Below are 18927 nucleotides of genomic sequence, written 5' to 3' on the forward strand. Positions count from 1 at the left end.
CCTGCTCTTCCCCTGTGGTGGTCTCTCCTGGAGGCCAGGGGAGAGGGCCCCGCACGTGCACATGTGTGGCGCTCTCTCCCTCCGCTGCTTTGGTTGGGGTGTTTTGTGGCTGTGCGCCGGGGGCCGAGCGCGCAGGGCTCTCCTGGGAGAAGGAAGTGCGCTGGGGGAGGGGCCGTGGTGCCTGCCGTCGGACACGGAGGCCTCCGGTGGGGTGTGGCGGCTGGGCATCCCCTCGGCTTGCTGTCCTGGGACAACAAGGCCCTCTGTCTCCGGGCCCGGTTGCAGGCAGTGGGACGGTCACCCCTGTGCCAAGGACCCAGGTGCCACGGAGCCGCACTGCATTGGCAGGAGAAAGCCGCCCGAGGCGGTTTGGAGACCTGCGCCGGCAGGCAGCCCTGGGCTCGTGTTTGGGGGCGGGGTAGTGGGCGCGGCGAAGGTCTGCGGGTTGACCGCTTGCGCTTGCGGGGAAAAAAGAGGCTATAGAAGGGGCTGTGGGGGCAAACCGGGCCGAGGCGCCTGGCGTGAGGCCGGGTCTGCGAGGCTGTAGGTCTCGGCGGCGGCCCGGACCCCACCCTGCCTCTAACCACCCCCCCCACCCCGCCCAGCCCCGCTGGCCAGGGGTCCTGTGGCGGGGTTGGCGGCTGCAGAGGGTCCAGGGGCATGGCGGCCGCAAAAGGAGTGGCGGGCAAAAGCCTAGAGCACCCGGTATTCCCAGGCGGTCTCCCATCCAAGTACTAACCAGGCCCGACCCTGCTTAGCTTCCGAGATCAGACGAGATCCGGCGCGTGCAGGGTGGTATGGCCGTAGACGCTCGGACCAAGCTCCCGGTCCCCCAAGAGCTGTTGCCAGGCCTGCGTGGTGAGCGGGCGCCAGGTTGTAGGGCCGGTCCGGCGGCGAGCCTCTCCCCGCCTGCGGGCTTCAGCAGCGCCGCGCCTCCCGCCTGCTCCCCGCCTCGTCTGGACGACTCGGGCGTGGGCAGCGGGTTACTCTTTGCCGCAGTGAGGCCCCTTCGCGTCACCCGTGGCTCCACGAGGCCTCTGCCACTTCCCTGGCGGTGACAGAAGCCAGAGAGACAGCGGTTGGGTGTGGGGCGGGTGAGGAAGGAGGGACGCACGGGCTGTGTCACGGACTGGGACCGACACACGGAGGCAGTGTGGAAGCCACAGCTCCTCCACCTGCGGGCTGTCGCGCCCGGGGCTGGGCTCCCTTAAGGATGTAGAGCCCGGGGGGTTGGGCACTCACCGTGGGACCCCGTGGCTGGCCTCCAGGGTCTGCGGAGTGCCGGTGGGGTCCGAGGCTCGCCCGGGTCCCGCACGCGGGAGGAGAGGCTCAAGCCTAGGCACCCTACTCCTGTGGGTTGTGTGCCTGCCTGCCTGCCTGCTCTTCCCCTGTGGTGGTCTCTCCTGGAGGCCCGGGGAGAGGGCCGCGCACGCGCACAGGTGTGGTGCTCCCTCCCACCGCTGCTTTGGCCGGGCTGTTTTGTGGCTGTGCGCCGGGGGCCGCCGCGGCCGCCCGGCGGGAACCGAGCTTCCAGGGCTCTCCTGGGAGAAGAAAGGGTGCTGGGGGAGGGGCCGCGGTGCCTGCCGGCGGAGACAGAGGTCTCCGGTGGGGTGTGGCGGCTGGGCATCCCCTCGGCTTGCTGTCCTGGGACAACCAGGCCCTCTGTCTCCGGGCCCGGGGGCAGGCAGTGGGACGGTCACCCCTGTGCCAAGGACCCCGAGGTGCCACAAAGCCGCACTGCATTGGCAGGAAAAAGCCGCCCGAGGCCGTTTGGAGGCTTGCGCCGGCAGGCAGCCCTGAGCTCGTGCTTTCGGGGCGGGGTAGTGGGCGCGGCGAAGGTCTGCGGGTTGACCGCTTGCGCTTGCGGGGGAAAAAAGAGGCTATAGAAGGGGCTGTGGGGGCAGAATGTGCCGAGGCGCCTGGCGTGAGGCCGTGTCTGCGAGGCTGTAGGTCTCCGTGACGGCCCGTACCCCAGCCTCCCACTAACCACCCCGACCACCCCGCCCAACCCCGCTGGCCAGAAGTCCTGTGGCGGGGTTGGCGGCTGCAGAGGGTCCAGGAGCATGGCGGCCGCAAAAGGAGTGGCGGGCAAAAGCCTAGAGCACCCGGTATTCCCAGGCGGTCTCCCATCCAAGTACTAACCAGGCCCGACCCTGCTTAGCTTCCGAGATCAGACGAGATCCGGCGCGTGCAGGGTGGTATGGCCGTAGACGCTCGGACCGGGCTCCCGGCGCCCCAAGAGCTGTTGCCCGGCCTGTGTGGTGAACGCGCGCCAGGTTGTTGGGCCGGTTCGGCGGCGAGCCTCTCCCCGCCGGCGGGCTTCAGCAGCGCCGTGCCTCCAGCCTACTCCCCGCCTCCTCAGGACGCCGCGGGCGTGGGCAGCGGGTTACTCTTTGCCCGCAGTGAGGCCCCTTCGCTCCACCCGTGGCTCCACGGGGCCTCTTCCACTTCCCTAGCGGTGACGGAAGCCAGAGAGACAGCGGTTGGGTGTGGGGCGGTTGAGGAAGGAGGGACGCACAGGCTGTGTCACGGACTGGGACCGACTCACGGAGGCAGTGTTGAAGCGACAGCTCCTCCACCTGTGGGCGGTCGCGCCCGGGGCTGGGCTCCGTTAAGGATGTAGAGACCTGGGGGTTGGGCAGTCACCGTGGGAGCCCGGGGCAGGCCTCCAGTGTCTGCGGAGTGCCGGTGGGCTCCGAGGCTCGCCCGGGGTCCCGCACGCGGGAGGAGAAGCTCAGGCCCAGGCACCCTACTCCTGTGGGTTGTGTGCCTGCCTGCCTGCCTGCTCTTCCCCTGTGGTGGTCTCTCCTGGAGGCCCGGGGAGAGGGCGGTGCACGCGCACAGGTGTGGCGCTCCCTCCCTCCGCTGCTTTGGCCGGGCTTTTTGTGGCTGTGCGCCGGGGGCCGCCGCGGCCAGCCGGCGGGAACCCAGCTTCCAGGGCTCTCCTGGGAGAAGAAAGTGCGCTGGGGGAGGGGCCGCGGTGCCTGCCGGCGGAGACGGAGGCCTCCGGTGGGGTGTGGCGGCTGGGCATCCCCTCGGCTTGCTGTCCTGGGACCACCAGTCCCTCTGTCTCCGGGACCGGGTGCAGGCAGTGGGACGGTCACCCCTGTGCCAAGGACCCCGAGGTGCCACGGAGCCGCACTGCATTGGCAGGAGAAAGCCGCCCGAGGCCGTTTGGATGCCTGCGCCGGCAGGCAGCCCTGGGTCGTGCTTTGGGGGCGAAGTAGTGGGCGCAGCGAAGGTCTGCGGGTTGACCGCTTGCGCTTGCGGGGAAAAAAGAGGCTATAGAAGGGGCTTTGGGAGGCAGACCGGGCCGAGGCGCTGGCGTGAGGCCTGGTCTGCGAGGCTGTAAGTCTCCTTGGAGGACCGGTCCCCACCCTCCCACTAACCACCCCCCCACCCTGCCCAACCCCGCTGGCCAGGGGTCCTGTGGCGGGGTTGGCGGCTGCAGAGGGTCCAGGGGCATGGCGGCTGCAAAAGGAGTGGCGGGCAAAAGCCTAGAGCACCCGGTATTCCCAGGCGGTCTCCCATCCAAGTACTGACCAGGCCCGACACTGCTTAGCTTCCGAGATCAGACGAGATCCGGCGCGTGCAGGGTGGTATGGCCGTAGACGCTCCGTCCGGGCTCCCGGCGCCCCAAGAGCTGTTGCCCGGCCTGTGTGGTGAACGCGCGCCAGGTTGTTGGACCGGTCCCGCGGCGAGCCTCTCCCCGCCTACGACTTCAGCAGCGCCGCGCTCCAGCCTACTACCCGACTCCTCAGGACGCCGCGTGCGTGGGCAGCGGGTTACTCTTTGCCCGCAGTGAGGCCCCTTCGCGCCACCCGTGGCTCCACGGGGCCTCTTCCACTTCCCTAGCGGTGACAGAAGCCAGAGAGACAGCGGTTGGGTGTGGGGCGGGTGAGGAAGGAGGGACGCACAGGCTGTGTCACGGACTGGGACCGACTCACGGAGGCAGTGTTGAAGTGACAGCTCCTCCACCTGCTAGCGGTCATGCCCGGGTCTGGGCTCCGTTAAGGATGTAGAGACCGGTGGGTTGGGCAGTCACCGTGGAAGCCCGGGGCAGGCCTCCAGGGTCTGCGGAGTGCTGGTGGGCTCCGAGGCTCGCCACGGGGTCCCGCACGCGGGAGGAGAAGCTCAGGCCCAGGCACCCTACTTTTGTGGGTTGTGTGCCTGCCTGCCTGCCTGCTCTTCCCCTGTGGTGGTCTCTCCTGGAGGCCCGGGGAGAGGGCCGCGCACGCGCACAGGTGTGGCGCTCCCTCCCTCCGCTGCTTTGGCCGGGCTTTTTGTGGCTGTGCGCCGGGGACCGCCGCGGCCAGCCGGCGGGAACCCAGCTTCCAGGGCTCTCCTGGAAGAACAAAGGGCTCTGGGGGAGGGGCCGCGGTGCCTGCCGGCGGAGACGGAGGCCTCCAGTGGGGTGTGGCGGCTTGGCATCCCCTCGGCTTGCTGTCCTGGGACAACCAGGCCCTCTGTCTCCGGGCCCGGGGGCAGGCAGTGGGACGGTCACCCCTGTGCCAAGGACCCCGAGGTGCCACGGAGCCGCACTGCTTTGGCAGGAGAAAGCCGCCCGAGGCCGTTTGGAGGCCTGCGCCGGCAGGCAGCCCTGGGCTCGTGTTTTGGGGGCGGGGTAGTGGGCGCGGCGAAGGTCTGCGGGTTGACCGCTTGCGCTTGCGGGGAAAAAAGAGGCTATAGAAGGGGCTGTGGAGGCAGAATGGGCCGAGGCGCCTGGCGTGAGGCCGTGTCTGTCAGGCTGTAGATTCCGCGGCGGCCCGGACCCCACCCTTCCACTAACCACCCCCCCTCCCCGCCCAGCCCCGCTGGCCAGGGGTCCTGTGGCAGGGTTGGCGGCTGCAGAGGATCCTGGGGCATGGCGGCCGCAAAAGGAGTGGCGGGCAAAAGCCTAGAGCACCCGGTATTCCCAGGCGGTCTCCCATCCAAGTACTAACCAGGCCCGACCCTGCTTAGCTCCGAGATCAGACGAGATCCGGCGCGTGCAGGGTGGTATGGCCGTAGACGCTCCGACCTGGCTCCCGGCGCCCCAAGAGCTGTTGCCCGGCCTGTGTGGTGAACGCGCGCCAGGTTGTTGGGCCGGTCCGGCGGCGAGCCTCTCCCCGCCTACGACTTCAGCAGCGCCGCGCCTCCAGCCTACTACCCGCCTCCTCAGGACGCCGCGGGCGTGGGCAGCGGGTTACTCTTTGCCCGCAGTGAGGCCCCTTCGCGCCGCCCGTGGCTACACGGGGCCTCTTCCACTTCCCTAGCGGTGACAGACGCCAGAGAGACAGCGGTTGGGTGTGGGGCGGTTGAGGAAGGAGGGACGCACAGGCTGTGTCACGGACTGGGACCGACTCACTGAGGCAGTGTTGAAGCGACAGCTCCTCCACCTGTGGGCGGTCGCGCCCGGGGCTGGGCTCCGTTAAGGATGTAGAGACCGGTGGGTTGGGCAGTCACCGTGGAAGCCCGGGGCAGGCCTCCAGGGTCTGCGGAGTGCTGGTGGGCTCCGAGGCTCGCCACGGGGTCCCGCACGCGGGAGGAGAAGCTCAGGCCCAGGCACCCTACTTTTGTGGGTTGTGTGCCTGCCTGCCTGCCTGCTCTTCCCCTGTGGTGGTCTCTCCTGGAGGCCCGGGGAGAGGGCCGCGCACGCGCACAGGTGTGGCGCTCCCTCCCTCCGCTGCTTTGGCCGGGCTTTTTGTGGCTGTGCGCAGGGGACCGCCGCGGCCAGCCGGCGGGAACCCAGCTTCCAGGGCTCTCCTGGAAGAACAAAGGGCTCTGGGGGAGGGGCCGCGGTGCCTGCCGGCGGAGACGGAGGCCTCCGGTGGGGTGTGGCGGCTTGGCATCCCCTCGGCTTGCTGTCCTGGGACAACAAGGCCCTCTGTCTCCGGGCCCGGGGGCAGGCAGTGGGACGGTCACCCCTGTGCCAAGGACCCCGAGGTGCCACGGAGCCGCACTGCTTTGGCAGGAGAAAGCCGCCCGAGGCCGTTTGGAGGCCTGCGCCGGCAGGCAGCCCTGGGCTCGTGTTTTGGGGGCGGGGTAGTGGGCGCGGCGAAGGTCTGCGGGTTGACCGCTTGCGCTTGCGGGGAAAAAAGAGGCTATAGAAGGGGCTGTGGAGGCAGAATGGGCCGAGGCGCCTGGCGTGAGGCCGTGTCTGTCAGGCTGTAGATTCCGCGGCGGCCCGGACCCCACCCTTCCACTAACCACCCCCCCTCCCCGCCCAGCCCCGCTGGCCAGGGGTCCTCTGGCAGGGTTGGCGGCTGCAGAGGATCCTGGGGCATGGCGGCCGCAAAAGGAGTGGCGGGCAAAAGCCTAGAGCACCCGGTATTCCCAGGCGGTCTCCCATCCAAGTACTAACCAGGCCCGACCCTGCTTAGCTTCCGAGATCAGACGAGATCCGGCGCGTGCAGGGTGGTATGGCCGTAGACGCTGGGACCAAGCTCCCGGCGCCCCAAGAGCTGTTGCCAGGCCTGCGTGGTGAGCGGACGCCAGTTTGTTGGGCCGGTCCGGTGGCGAGCCTCTCCCCGCCAGCGGGCTTCAGCAGCGCCGCGCCTCCCGCCTGCTCCCCGCCTCATCAGGACGCCGCGGGCGTGGGCAGCGGGTTACTTTTTGCTCGCAGTGAGGCCCCTTCGCGCCACCCGTGGCTCCACGGGGCCTCTGCCACTGCCCTGGTGGTGACAGAAGCCAGAGAGACAGCGGTTGGGTGTGGGGCGGGTGGGGAAGGAGGGACGCACAGGCTGTGTCACGGACTGGGACCGACGCACGGAGGCAGTGTTGAAGCGACAGCTCCTCCACCGGCGGGCGGTCGCGCCCGGGGCTGGGCTCCGTTAAAAATGTAGAGACTGGGGGGTTGGGCAGTCACCGTGGGACCCCGGGGCAGGCCTCCAGGGTCTGCGGAGTGCCGGTGGGCTCCGAGGCTCGCCCGGGGTCCCGCACGCGGGAGGAGAGGCTCAGGCCCAGGCACCCTACTCCTGTGGATTGTGTGCCTGCCTGTCTGCCTGCTCTTCCCCTGTGGTGGTCTCTCCTGGAGGCCCCGGGGAGGGCCGCGCACGCGCACAAGTGTGGCGCTCCCTCCGTCCGCTGCTTAGGACAGGCTTTTTGTGGCTTTGCGCCGGGAGCCGCCGCGGCCGGCCGGCGGGAACCGAGCTTCCAGGGCTCTCCTGGGAGAAGAAAGGGCGCTGGAGGAGGGGCCGCGGTGCCTGCCAGCGAAGACGGAGGCCTCCGGTTTTGGGGCGGCTGGGCATCCCCTCGGCTTGCTGTCCTGGGACAACCAGGCCCTCTGTCTCCGGGCCCGGGTGCAGGCAGTGGGACGGTCACCCCTGTGCCAAGGGCCCCGAGGTGCCACGGAGCCGCACTGCCTTGGCAGGAGAAAGCCTCCCGGGGCGGTTTGGAGACCTGCGCCGGCAGGCAGCCCTGGGCTCGTGTTTTGGGGGCGGGGTAGTGGGCTCGGCGAAGGTCTGCGGGTTGACCGCTTGCGCTTGCGGGGAAAAAAGAGGCTATAGAAGGGGCTGTGGGGGCAAACCGGGCTGAGGCGCCTGGCGTGAGGCCGGGTCTGCGAGGCTGTAAGTCTCGGCGGCAGCCCGGACCCCACCCTGCCTCTAACCACCCCCCCCACCCCGCCCAGCCCCGCTGGCCAGGGGTCCTGTGGCGGGGTTGGCGGCTGCAGAGGGTCCAGGGGCATGGCGGCCGCAAAAGGAGTGGCGGGCAAAAGCCTAGAGCACCCGGTATTCCCAGGCGGTCTCCCATCCAAGTACTAACCAGGCCCGACCCTGCTTAGCTCCGAGATCAGACGAGATCCGGCGCGTGCAGGGTGGTATGGCCGTAGACGCTCCGACCTGGCTCCCGGCGCCCCAAGAGCTGTTGCCCGGCCTGTGTGGTGAACGCGCGCCAGGTTGTTGGGCCGGTCCGGCGGCGAGCCTCTCCCCGCCTACGACTTCAGCAGCGCCGCGCCTCCAGCCTACTACCCGCCTCCTCAGGACGCCGCGGGCGTGGGCAGCGGGTTACTCTTTGCCCGCAGTGAGGCCCCTTCGCGCCACCCGTGGCTACACGGGGCCTCTTCCACTTCCCTAGCGGTGACAGACGCCAGAGAGACAGCGGTTGGGTGTGGGGCGGTTGAGGAAGGAGGGACGCACAGGCTGTGTCACGGACTGGGACCGACTCACGGAGGCAGTGTTGAAGCGACAGCTCCTCCACCTGTGGGCGGTCGCGCCCGGGGCTGGGCTCCGTTAAGGATGTAGAGACCGGGGGGTTGGGCAGTCACCGTGGGAGCCCGAGGCAGGCCTCCAGGGTCTGCGGAGTGCCGGTGGGCTCCGAGGCTCGCCCGGGGTCCCGCACGCGGGAGGAGAAGCTCAGGCCCAGGCACCCTACTCCTGTGGGTTGTGTGCCTGCCTGCCTGCCTGCTCTTCCCCTGTGGTGGTCTCTCCTGGAGGCCCGGGGAGAGGGCCGCGCACGCGCACAGGTGTGGCGCTCCCTCCCTCCGCTGCTTTGGCCGGGCTTTTTGTGGCTGTGCGCCGGGGGCCGCCGCGGCCAGCCGGCGGGAACCCAGCTTCCAGGGCTCTCCTGGGAGAAGAAAGGGCGCTGGGGGAGGGGCCGCGGTGCCTGCCGGCGTAGACGGAGGCTACCGGTGGGGTGTGGCGGCTGGGCATCCCCTCGGCTTGCTGTCCTGGGACAACCAGGCCCTCTGTCTCCGGGCCCGGGGGCAGGCAGTGGGACGGTCACCCCTGTGCCAAGGACCCCGAGGTGCCACGGAGCCGCACTGCATTGGCAGGAGAAAGCCGCCCGAGGCCGTTTGGAGGCCTGCGCCGGCAGGCAGCCCTGGGCTGGTGTTTTGGGGGCGGGGCAGTGGGCGCGGCGAAGGTCTGCGGGTTGACCGCTTGCGCTTGCGGGGAAAAAAGAGGCTATAGAAGGGGCTGTGGAGGCAGAATGGGCCGAGACGCCTGGCGTGAGGCCGTGTCTGTCAGTCTGTAGATTCCGCGGCGGCCCGGACCCCACCCTCCCACTAACCACCCCCCCCCCGCCCAGCCACGCTGGCCAGAAGTCCTGTGGCGGGGTTGGCGGCTGCAGAGGGTCCATGAGCATGGCGGCCGCCAAAGGAGTGGCGGGCAAAAGCCTAGAGCACCCGGTATTCCCAGGCGGTCTCCCATCCAAGTACTAACCAGGCCCGACCCTGCTTAGCTCCGAGATCAGACGAGATCCGGCACGTGCAGGGTGGTATGGCCGTAGAGGCTCCGACCTGGCTCCCGGCGCCCCAAGAGCTGTTGCCTGGCCTGTGTGGTGAACGCGCGCCAGGTTGTTGGGCCGGTCCGGCGGCGAGCCTCTCCCCGCCTACGACTTCAGCAGCGCCGCGCCTCCAGCCTACTACCCGCCTCCTCAGGACGCCGCGGGCGTGGGCAGCGGGTTACTCTTTGCCCGCAGTGAGGCCCCTTCGCGCCACCCGTGGCTACACGGGGCCTCTTCCACTTCCCTAGCGGTGATAGAAGCCAGAGAGACAGCGGTTGGGTGTGGGGCGGTTGAGGAAGGAGGGACGCACAGGCTGTGTCACGGACTGGGACCGACTCACGGAGGCAGTGTTGAAGCGACAGCTCCTCCACCTGTGGGCGGTCGCGCCCGGGGCTGGGCTCCGTTAAGGATGTAGAGACCGGGGGGTTGGGCAGTCACCGTGGGAGCCCGGGGCAGGCCTCCAGGGTCTGCGGAGTGCCGGTGGGCTCCGAGGCTCGCCCGGGGTCCCGCACGCGGGAGGAGAAGCTCAGGCCCAGGCACCCTACTCCTGTGGGTTGTGTGCCTGCCTGCCTGCCTGCTCTTCCCCTGTGGTGGTCTCTCCTGGAGGCCCGGGGAGAGGGCCGCGCACGCGCACAGGTGTGGCGCTCCCTCCCTCCGCTGCTTTGGCCGGGCTTTTTGTGGCTGTGCGCCGGGGGCCGCCGCGGCCAGCCGGCGGGAACCCAGGTTCCAGGGCTCTCCTGGGAGAAGAAAGGGCGCTGGGGGAGGGGCCGAGGTGCCTGCCGGCGTAGATGGAGGCCTCCGGTGGGGTGTGGCGGCTGGGCATCCCCTCGGCTTGCTGTCCTGGGACAACCAGGCCCTCTGTCTCCGGGCCCGGGGGCAGGCAGTGGGACGGTCACCCCTGTGCCAAGGACCCCGAGGTGCCACGGAGCCGCACTGCATTGGCAGGAGAAAGCCGCCCGAGGCCGTTTGGAGGCCTGCGCCGGCAGGCAGCCCTGGGCTCGTGTTTTGGGGGCGGGGTAGTGGGCGCGGCGAAGGTCTGCGGGTTGACCGCTTGCGCTTGGGGGGAAAAAAGGGGCTATAGAAGGGGCTGTGGAGTCAGAATGGGCCGAGGCGCCTGGCGTGAGGCCGTGTCTGTCAGGCTGTAGATTCCGCGGCGGCCCGGACCCCATCCTCCCACTAACCACCCCCCCTCCCCGCCCAGCCCCGCTGGCCAGGGGTCCTGTGGCAGGGTTGGCGGCTGCAGAGGATCCTGGGGCATGGCGGCCGCAAAAGGAGTGGCGGGCAAAAGCCTAGAGCACCCGGTATTCCCAGGCGGTCTCCCATCCAAGTACTAACCAGGCCCGACCCTGCTTAGCTTCCGAGATCAGACGAGATCCGGCGCGTGCAGGGTGGTATGGCCGTAGACGCTGGGACCAAGCTCCCTGCGCCCCAAGAGATGTTGCCAGGCCTGCGTGGTGAGCGGACGCCAGGTTGTTGGGCCGGTCCGGTGGCGAGCCTCTCCCCGCCTGCGGGCTTCAGCAGCGCCACGCCTCCCGCCTGCTCCCCGCCTCCTCAGGACGCCGCGGGCGTGGGCAGCGGGTTACTCTTTGCTAGCAGTGAGGCCCCTTCGCGCCACCCGTGGCTTCACGGGGCCTCTGCCACTTCCCTGTTGGTGACAGAAGCCAGAGAGACAGCGGTTGGGTGTGGGGCGGGTGAGGAAGGAGGGACGCACAGGCTGTGTCACGGACTGGGACCGACACACGGAGGCAGTGTTGAAGCCACAGCTCCTCAACCTGCTGGCGGTCGCGCCCAGGGCTCGGCTCCCTTAAGGATGTAGAGCCCGGGGGGTTGGGCACTCACCCTGGGACCCCGGGGCAGGCCTCCAGGGTCTGCGGAGTGCCGGTGGGGTCCGAGGCTCGCCCGGGGTCCCGCACGCGGGAGGAGAGGCTCAGGCCTAGGCACCCTACTCCTGTGGGTTGTGTGCCTGCCTGCCTGCCTGCTCTTCCCCTGTGGTGGTCTCTCCTGGAGGCCAGGGGAGAGGGCCCCGCACGTGCACATGTGTGGCGCTCTCTCCCTCCGCTGCTTTGGTTGGGGTGTTTTGTGGCTGTGCGCCGGGGGCCGAGCGCGCAGGGCTCTCCTGGGAGAAGGAAGTGCGCTGGGGGAGGGGCCGTGGTGCCTGCCGTCGGACACGGAGGCCTCCGGTGGGGTGTGGCGGCTGGGCATCCCCTCGGCTTGCTGTCCTGGGACAACAAGGCCCTCTGTCTCCGGGCCCGGTTGCAGGCAGTGGGACGGTCACCCCTGTGCCAAGGACCCAGGTGCCACGGAGCCGCACTGCATTGGCAGGAGAAAGCCGCCCGAGGCGGTTTGGAGACCTGCGCCGGCAGGCAGCCCTGGGCTCGTGTTTGGGGGCGGGGTAGTGGGCGCGGCGAAGGTCTGCGGGTTGACCGCTTGCGCTTGCGGGGAAAAAAGAGGCTATAGAAGGGGCTGTGGGGGCAAACCGGGCCGAGGCGCCTGGCGTGAGGCCGGGTCTGCGAGGCTGTAGGTCTCGGCGGCGGCCCGGACCCCACCCTGCCTCTAACCACCCCCCCCACCCCGCCCAGCCCCGCTGGCCAGGGGTCCTGTGGCGGGGTTGGCGGCTGCAGAGGGTCCAGGGGCATGGCGGCCGCAAAAGGAGTGGCGGGCAAAAGCCTAGAGCACCCGGTATTCCCAGGCGGTCTCCCATCCAAGTACTAACCAGGCCCGACCCTGCTTAGCTTCCGAGATCAGACGAGATCCGGCGCGTGCAGGGTGGTATGGCCGTAGACGCTCGGACCAAGCTCCCGGTCCCCCAAGAGCTGTTGCCAGGCCTGCGTGGTGAGCGGGCGCCAGGTTGTAGGGCCGGTCCGGCGGCGAGCCTCTCCCCGCCTGCGGGCTTCAGCAGCGCCGCGCCTCCCGCCTGCTCCCCGCCTCGTCTGGACGACTCGGGCGTGGGCAGCGGGTTACTCTTTGCCGCAGTGAGGCCCCTTCGCGTCACCCGTGGCTCCACGAGGCCTCTGCCACTTCCCTGGCGGTGACAGAAGCCAGAGAGACAGCGGTTGGGTGTGGGGCGGGTGAGGAAGGAGGGACGCACGGGCTGTGTCACGGACTGGGACCGACACACGGAGGCAGTGTGGAAGCCACAGCTCCTCCACCTGCGGGCTGTCGCGCCCGGGGCTGGGCTCCCTTAAGGATGTAGAGCCCGGGGGGTTGGGCACTCACCGTGGGACCCCGTGGCTGGCCTCCAGGGTCTGCGGAGTGCCGGTGGGGTCCGAGGCTCGCCCGGGTCCCGCACGCGGGAGGAGAGGCTCAAGCCTAGGCACCCTACTCCTGTGGGTTGTGTGCCTGCCTGCCTGCCTGCTCTTCCCCTGTGGTGGTCTCTCCTGGAGGCCCGGGGAGAGGGCCGCGCACGCGCACAGGTGTGGTGCTCCCTCCCACCGCTGCTTTGGCCGGGCTGTTTTGTGGCTGTGCGCCGGGGGCCGCCGCGGCCGCCCGGCGGGAACCGAGCTTCCAGGGCTCTCCTGGGAGAAGAAAGGGTGCTGGGGGAGGGGCCGCGGTGCCTGCCGGCGGAGACAGAGGTCTCCGGTGGGGTGTGGCGGCTGGGCATCCCCTCGGCTTGCTGTCCTGGGACAACCAGGCCCTCTGTCTCCGGGCCCGGGGGCAGGCAGTGGGACGGTCACCCCTGTGCCAAGGACCCCGAGGTGCCACAAAGCCGCACTGCATTGGCAGGAAAAAGCCGCCCGAGGCCGTTTGGAGGCTTGCGCCGGCAGGCAGCCCTGAGCTCGTGCTTTCGGGGCGGGGTAGTGGGCGCGGCGAAGGTCTGCGGGTTGACCGCTTGCGCTTGCGGGGGAAAAAAGAGGCTATAGAAGGGGCTGTGGGGGCAGAATGTGCCGAGGCGCCTGGCGTGAGGCCGTGTCTGCGAGGCTGTAGGTCTCCGTGACGGCCTGTACCCCAGACTCCCACTAACCACCCCGACCACCCCGCCCAACCCCGCTGGCCAGAAGTCCTGTCGCGGGGTTGGCGGCTGCAGAGGGTCCAGGAGCATGGCGGCCGCAAAAGGAGTGGCGGGCAAAAGCCTAGAGCACCCGGTATTCCCAGGCGGTCTCCCATCCAAGTACTAACCAGGCCCGACCCTGCTTAGCTTCCGAGATCAGACGAGATCCGGCGCGTGCAGGGTGGTATGGCCGTAGACGCTGGGACCAAGCTCCCGGTGCCCCAAGTGCTGTTGCCAGGCCTGCGTGGTGAGCGGGCGCCAGGTTGTTGGGCCGGTCCGGTGGCGAGCCTCTCCCCGCCTGCGGGCTTCAGCAGCGCCGAGCCTCCCGCCTGCTCCCCGCCTCCTCAGGACGCCGCGGGCGTGGGCAGCGGGTTACTCTTTGCTCGCAGTGAGGCCCCTTCGCGCCACCCCTGGCTCCACGGGGCCTCTGCCACTTCCCTGGTGGTGACAGAAGCCAGAGAGACAGCGGTTGGGTGTGGGGCGGGTGAGGAAGGAGGGACGCACAGGCTGTGTCACGGACTGGGACCGACTCACGGAGGCAGTGTTGAAGTGACAGCTCCTCCACCTGCTAGCGGTCATGCCCGGGGCTGGGCTCCGTTAAGGATGTAGAGACCGGTGGGTTGGGCAGTCACCGTGGAAGCCCGGGGCAGGCCTCCAGGGTCTGCGGAGTGCCGGTGGGGTCCGAGGCTCGCCCGGGGTCCCGCACGCGGGAGGAGAGGCTCAGGCCTAGGCACCCTACTCCTGTGGGTTGTGTGCCTGCCTGCCTGCCTGCTCTTCCCCTGTGGTGGTCTCTCCTGGAGGCCAGGGGAGAGGGCCCCGCACGTGCACATGTGTGGCGCTCTCTCCCTCCGCTGCTTTGGTTGGGGTGTTTTGTGGCTGTGCGCCGGGGGCCGAGCGCGCAGGGCTCTCCTGGGAGAAGGAAGTGCGCTGGGGGAGGGGCCGTGGTGCCTGCCGTCGGACACGGAGGCCTCCGGTGGGGTGTGGCGGCTGGGCATCCCCTCGGCTTGCTGTCCTGGGACAACAAGGCCCTCTGTCTCCGGGCCCGGTTGCAGGCAGTGGGACGGTCACCCCTGTGCCAAGGACCCAGGTGCCACGGAGCCGCACTGCATTGGCAGGAGAAAGCCGCCCGAGGCGGTTTGGAGACCTGCGCCGGCAGGCAGCCCTGGGCTCGTGTTTGGGGGCGGGGTAGTGGGCGCGGCGAAGGTCTGCGGGTTGACCGCTTGCGCTTGCGGGGAAAAAAGAGGCTATAGAAGGGGCTGTGGGGGCAAACCGGGCCGAGGCGCCTGGCGTGAGGCCGGGTCTGCGAGGCTGTAGGTCTCGGCGGCGGCCCGGACCCCACCCTGCCTCTAACCACCCCCCCCACCCCGCCCAGCCCCGCTGGCCAGGGGTCCTGTGGCGGGGTTGGCGGCTGCAGAGGGTCCAGGGGCATGGCGGCCGCAAAAGGAGTGGCGGGCAAAAGCCTAGAGCACCCGGTATTCCCAGGCGGTCTCCCATCCAAGTACTAACCAGGCCCGACCCTGCTTAGCTTCCGAGATCAGACGAGATCCGGCGCGTGCAGGGTGGTATGGCCGTAGACGCTCGGACCAAGCTCCCGGTCCCCCAAGAGCTGTTGCCAGGCCTGCGTGGTGAGCGGGCGCCAGGTTGTAGGGCCGGTCCGGCGGCGAGCCTCTCCCCGCCTGCGGGCTTCAGCAGCGCCGCGCCTCCCGCCTGCTCCCCGCCTCGTCTGGACGACTCGGGCGTGGGCAGCGGGTTACTCTTTGCCGCAGTGAGGCCCCTTCGCGTCACCCGTGGCTCCACGAGGCCTCTGCCACTTCCCTGGCGGTGACAGAAGCCAGAGAGACAGCGGTTGGGTGTGGGGCGGGTGAGGAAGGAGGGACGCACGGGCTGTGTCACGGACTGGGACCGACACACGGAGGCAGTGTGGAAGCCACAGCTCCTCCACCTGCGGGCTGTCGCGCCCGGGGCTGGGCTCCCTTAAGGATGTAGAGCCCGGGGGGTTGGGCACTCACCGTGGGACCCCGTGGCTGGCCTCCAGGGTCTGCGGAGTGCCGGTGGGGTCCGAGGCTCGCCCGGGTCCCGCACGCGGGAGGAGAGGCTCAAGCCTAGGCACCCTACTCCTGTGGGTTGTGTGCCTGCCTGCCTGCCTGCTCTTCCCCTGTGGTGGTCTCTCCTGGAGGCCCGGGGAGAGGGCCGCGCACGCGGACAGGTGTGGTGCTCCCTCCCACCGCTGCTTTGGCCGGGCTGTTTTGTGGCTGTGCGCCGGGGGCCGCCGCGGCCGCCCGGCGGGAACCGAGCTTCCAGGGCTCTCCTGGGAGAAGAAAGGGTGCTGGGGGAGGGGCCGCGGTGCCTGCCGGCGGAGACAGAGGTCTCCGGTGGGGTGTGGCGGCTGGGCATCCCCTCGGCTTGCTGTCCTGGGACAACCAGGCCCTCTGTCTCCGGGCCCGGGGGCAGGCAGTGGGACGGTCACCCCTGTGCCAAGGACCCCGAGGTGCCACAAAGCCGCACTGCATTGGCAGGAAAAAGCCGCCCGAGGCCGTTTGGAGGCTTGCGCCGGCAGGCAGCCCTGAGCTCGTGCTTTCGGGGCGGGGTAGTGGGCGCGGCGAAGGTCTGCGGGTTGACCGCTTGCAATTGCGGGGGAAAAAAGAGGCTATAGAAGGGGCTGTGGGGGCAGAATGTGCCGAGGCGCCTGGCGTGAGGCCGTGTCTGCGAGGCTGTAGGTCTCCGTGACGGCCTGTACCCCAGACTCCCACTAACCACCCCGACCACCCCGCCCAACCCCGCTGGCCAGAAGTCCTGTCGCGGGGTTGGCGGCTGCAGAGGGTCCAGGAGCATGGCGGCCGCAAAAGGAGTGGCGGGCAAAAGCCTAGAGCACCCGGTATTCCCAGGCGGTCTCCCATCCAAGTACTAACCAGGCCCGACCCTGCTTAGCTTCCGAGATCAGACGAGATCCGGCGCGTGCAGGGTGGTATGGCCGTAGACGCTCGGACCGGGCTCCCGGCGCCCCAAGAGCTGTTGCCCGGCCTGTGTGGTGAACGCGCGCCAGGTTGTTGGGCCGGTTCGGCGGCGAGCCTCTCCCCGCCGGCGGGCTTCAGCAGCGCCGTGCCTCCAGCCTACTCCCCGCCTCCTCAGGACGCCGCGGGCGTGGGCAGCGGGTTACTCTTTGCCCGCAGTGAGGCCCCTTCGCTCCACCCGTGGCTCCACGGGGCCTCTTCCACTTCCCTAGCGGTGACGGAAGCCAGAGAGACAGCGGTTGGGTGTGGGGCGGTTGAGGAAGGAGGGACGCACAGGCTGTGTCACGGACTGGGACCGACTCACGGAGGCAGTGTTGAAGCGACAGCTCCTCCACCTGTGGGCGGTCGCGCCCGGGGCTGGGCTCCGTTAAGGATGTAGAGACCTGGGGGTTGGGCAGTCACCGTGGGAGCCCGGGGCAGGCCTCCAGTGTCTGCGGAGTGCCGGTGGGCTCCGAGGCTCGCCCGGGGTCCCGCACGCGGGAGGAGAAGCTCAGGCCCAGGCACCCTACTCCTGTGGGTTGTGTGCCTGCCTGCCTGCCTGCTCTTCCCCTGTGGTGGTCTCTCCTGGAGGCCCGGGGAGAGGGCGGTGCACGCGCACAGGTGTGGCGCTCCCTCCCTCCGCTGCTTTGGCCGGGCTTTTTGTGGCTGTGCGCTGGGGGCCGCCGCGGCCAGCCGGCGGGAACCCAGCTTCCAGGGCTCTCCTGGGAGAAGAAAGTGCGCTTGGGGAGGGGCCGCGGTGCCTGCCGGCGGAGACGGAGGCCTCCGGTGGGGTGTGGCGGCTGGGCATCCCCTCGGCTTGCTGTCCTGGGACCACCAGTCCCTCTGTCTCCGGGACCGGGTGCAGGCAGTGGGACGGTCACCCCTGTGCCAAGGACCCCGAGGTGCCACGGAGCCGCACTGCATTGGCAGGAGAAAGCCGCCCGAGGCCGTTTGGATGCCTGCGCCGGCAGGCAGCCCTGGGTCGTGCTTTGGGGGCGAAGTAGTGGGCGCAGCGAAGGTCTGCGGGTTGACCGCTTGCGCTTGCGGGGAAAAAAGAGGCTATAGAAGGGGCTTTGGGAGGCAGACCGGGCCGAGGCGCTGGCGTGAGGCCTGGTCTGCGAGGCTGTAAGTCTCCTTGGAGGACCGGTCCCCACCCTCCCACTAACCACCCCCCCACCCTGCCCAGCCCCGCTGGCCAGGGGTCCTGTGGCGGGGTTGGCGGCTGCAGAGGGTCCAGGGGCATGGCGGCTGCAAAAGGAGTGGCGGGCAAAAGCCTAGAGCACCCGGTATTCCCAGGCGGTCTCCCATCCAAGTACTGACCAGGCCCGACACTGCTTAGCTTCCGAGATCAGACGAGATCCGGCGCGTGCAGGGTGGTATGGCCGTAGACGCTCCGTCCGGGCTCCCGGCGCCCCAAGAGCTGTTGCCCGGCCTGTGTGGTGAACGCGCGCCAGGTTGTTGGACCGGTCCCGCGGCGAGCCTCTCCCCGCCTACGACTTCAGCAGCGCCGCGCTCCAGCCTACTACCCGACTCCTCAGGACGCCGCGTGCGTGGGCAGCGGGTTACTCTTTGCCCGCAGTGAGGCCCCTTCGCGCCACCCGTGGCTCCACGGGGCCTCTTCCACTTCCCTAGCTGTGACAGAAGCCAGAGAGACAGCGGTTGGGTGTGGGGCGGGTGAGGAAGGAGGGACGCACAGGCTGTGTCACGGACTGGGACCGACTCACGGAGGCAGTGCTGAAGTGACAGCTCCTCCACCTGCTAGCGGTCATGCCCGGGGCTGGGCTCCGTTAAGGATGTAGAGACCGGTGGGTTGGGCAGTCACCGTGGAAGCCCGGGGCAGGCCTCCAGGGTCTGCGGAGTGCTGGTGGGCTCCGAGGCTCGCCACGGGGTCCCGCACGCGGGAGGAGAAGCTCAGGCCCAGGCACCCTACTTTTGTGGGTTGTGTGCCTGCCTGCCTGCCTGCTCTTCCCCTGTGGTGGTCTCTCCTGGAGGCCCGGGGAGAGGGCTGCGCACGCGCACAGGTGTGGCCCTCCCTCCCTCCGCTGCTTTGGCCGGGCTTTTTGTGGCTGTGCGCCGGGGACCGCCGCGGCCAGCCGGCGGGAACCCAGCTTCCAGGGCTCTCCTGGAAGAACAAAGGGCTCTGGGGGAGGGGCCGCGGTGCCTGCCGGCGGAGACGGAGGCCTCCGGTGGGGTGTGGCGGCTTGGCATCCCCTCGGCTTGCTGTCCTGGGACAACCAGGCCCTCTGTCTCCGGGCCCGGGGGCAGGCAGTGGGACGGTCACCCCTGTGCCAAGGACCCCGAGGTGCCACGGAGCCGCACTGCTTTGGCAGGAGAAAGCCGCCCGAGGCCGTTTGGAGGCCTGCGCCGGCAGGCAGCCCTGGGCTCGTGTTTTGGGGGCGGGGTAGTGGGCGCGGCGAAGGTCTGCGGGTTGACCGCTTGCGCTTGCGGGGAAAAAAGAGGCTATAGAAGGGGCTGTGGAGGCAGAATGGGCCGAGGCGCCTGGCGTGAAGCCGTGTCTGTCAGGCTGTAGATTCCGCGGCGGCCCGGACCCCACCCTTCCACTAACCACCCCCCCTCCCCACCCAGCCCCGCTGGCTGGGGTCCTGTGGCAGGGTTGGCGGCTGCAGAGGATCCTGGGGCATGGCGGCCGCAAAAGGAGTGGCGGGCAAAAGCCTAGAGCACCCGGTATTCCCAGGCGGTCTCCCATCCAAGTACTAACCAGGCCCGACCCTGCTTAGCTTCCGA

This window comes from Rhinolophus hipposideros (genome assembly GCF_964194185.1).
Source record: "Rhinolophus hipposideros genome assembly, chromosome: 5".
Taxonomy (NCBI): Eukaryota; Metazoa; Chordata; class Mammalia; order Chiroptera; family Rhinolophidae; genus Rhinolophus; species Rhinolophus hipposideros.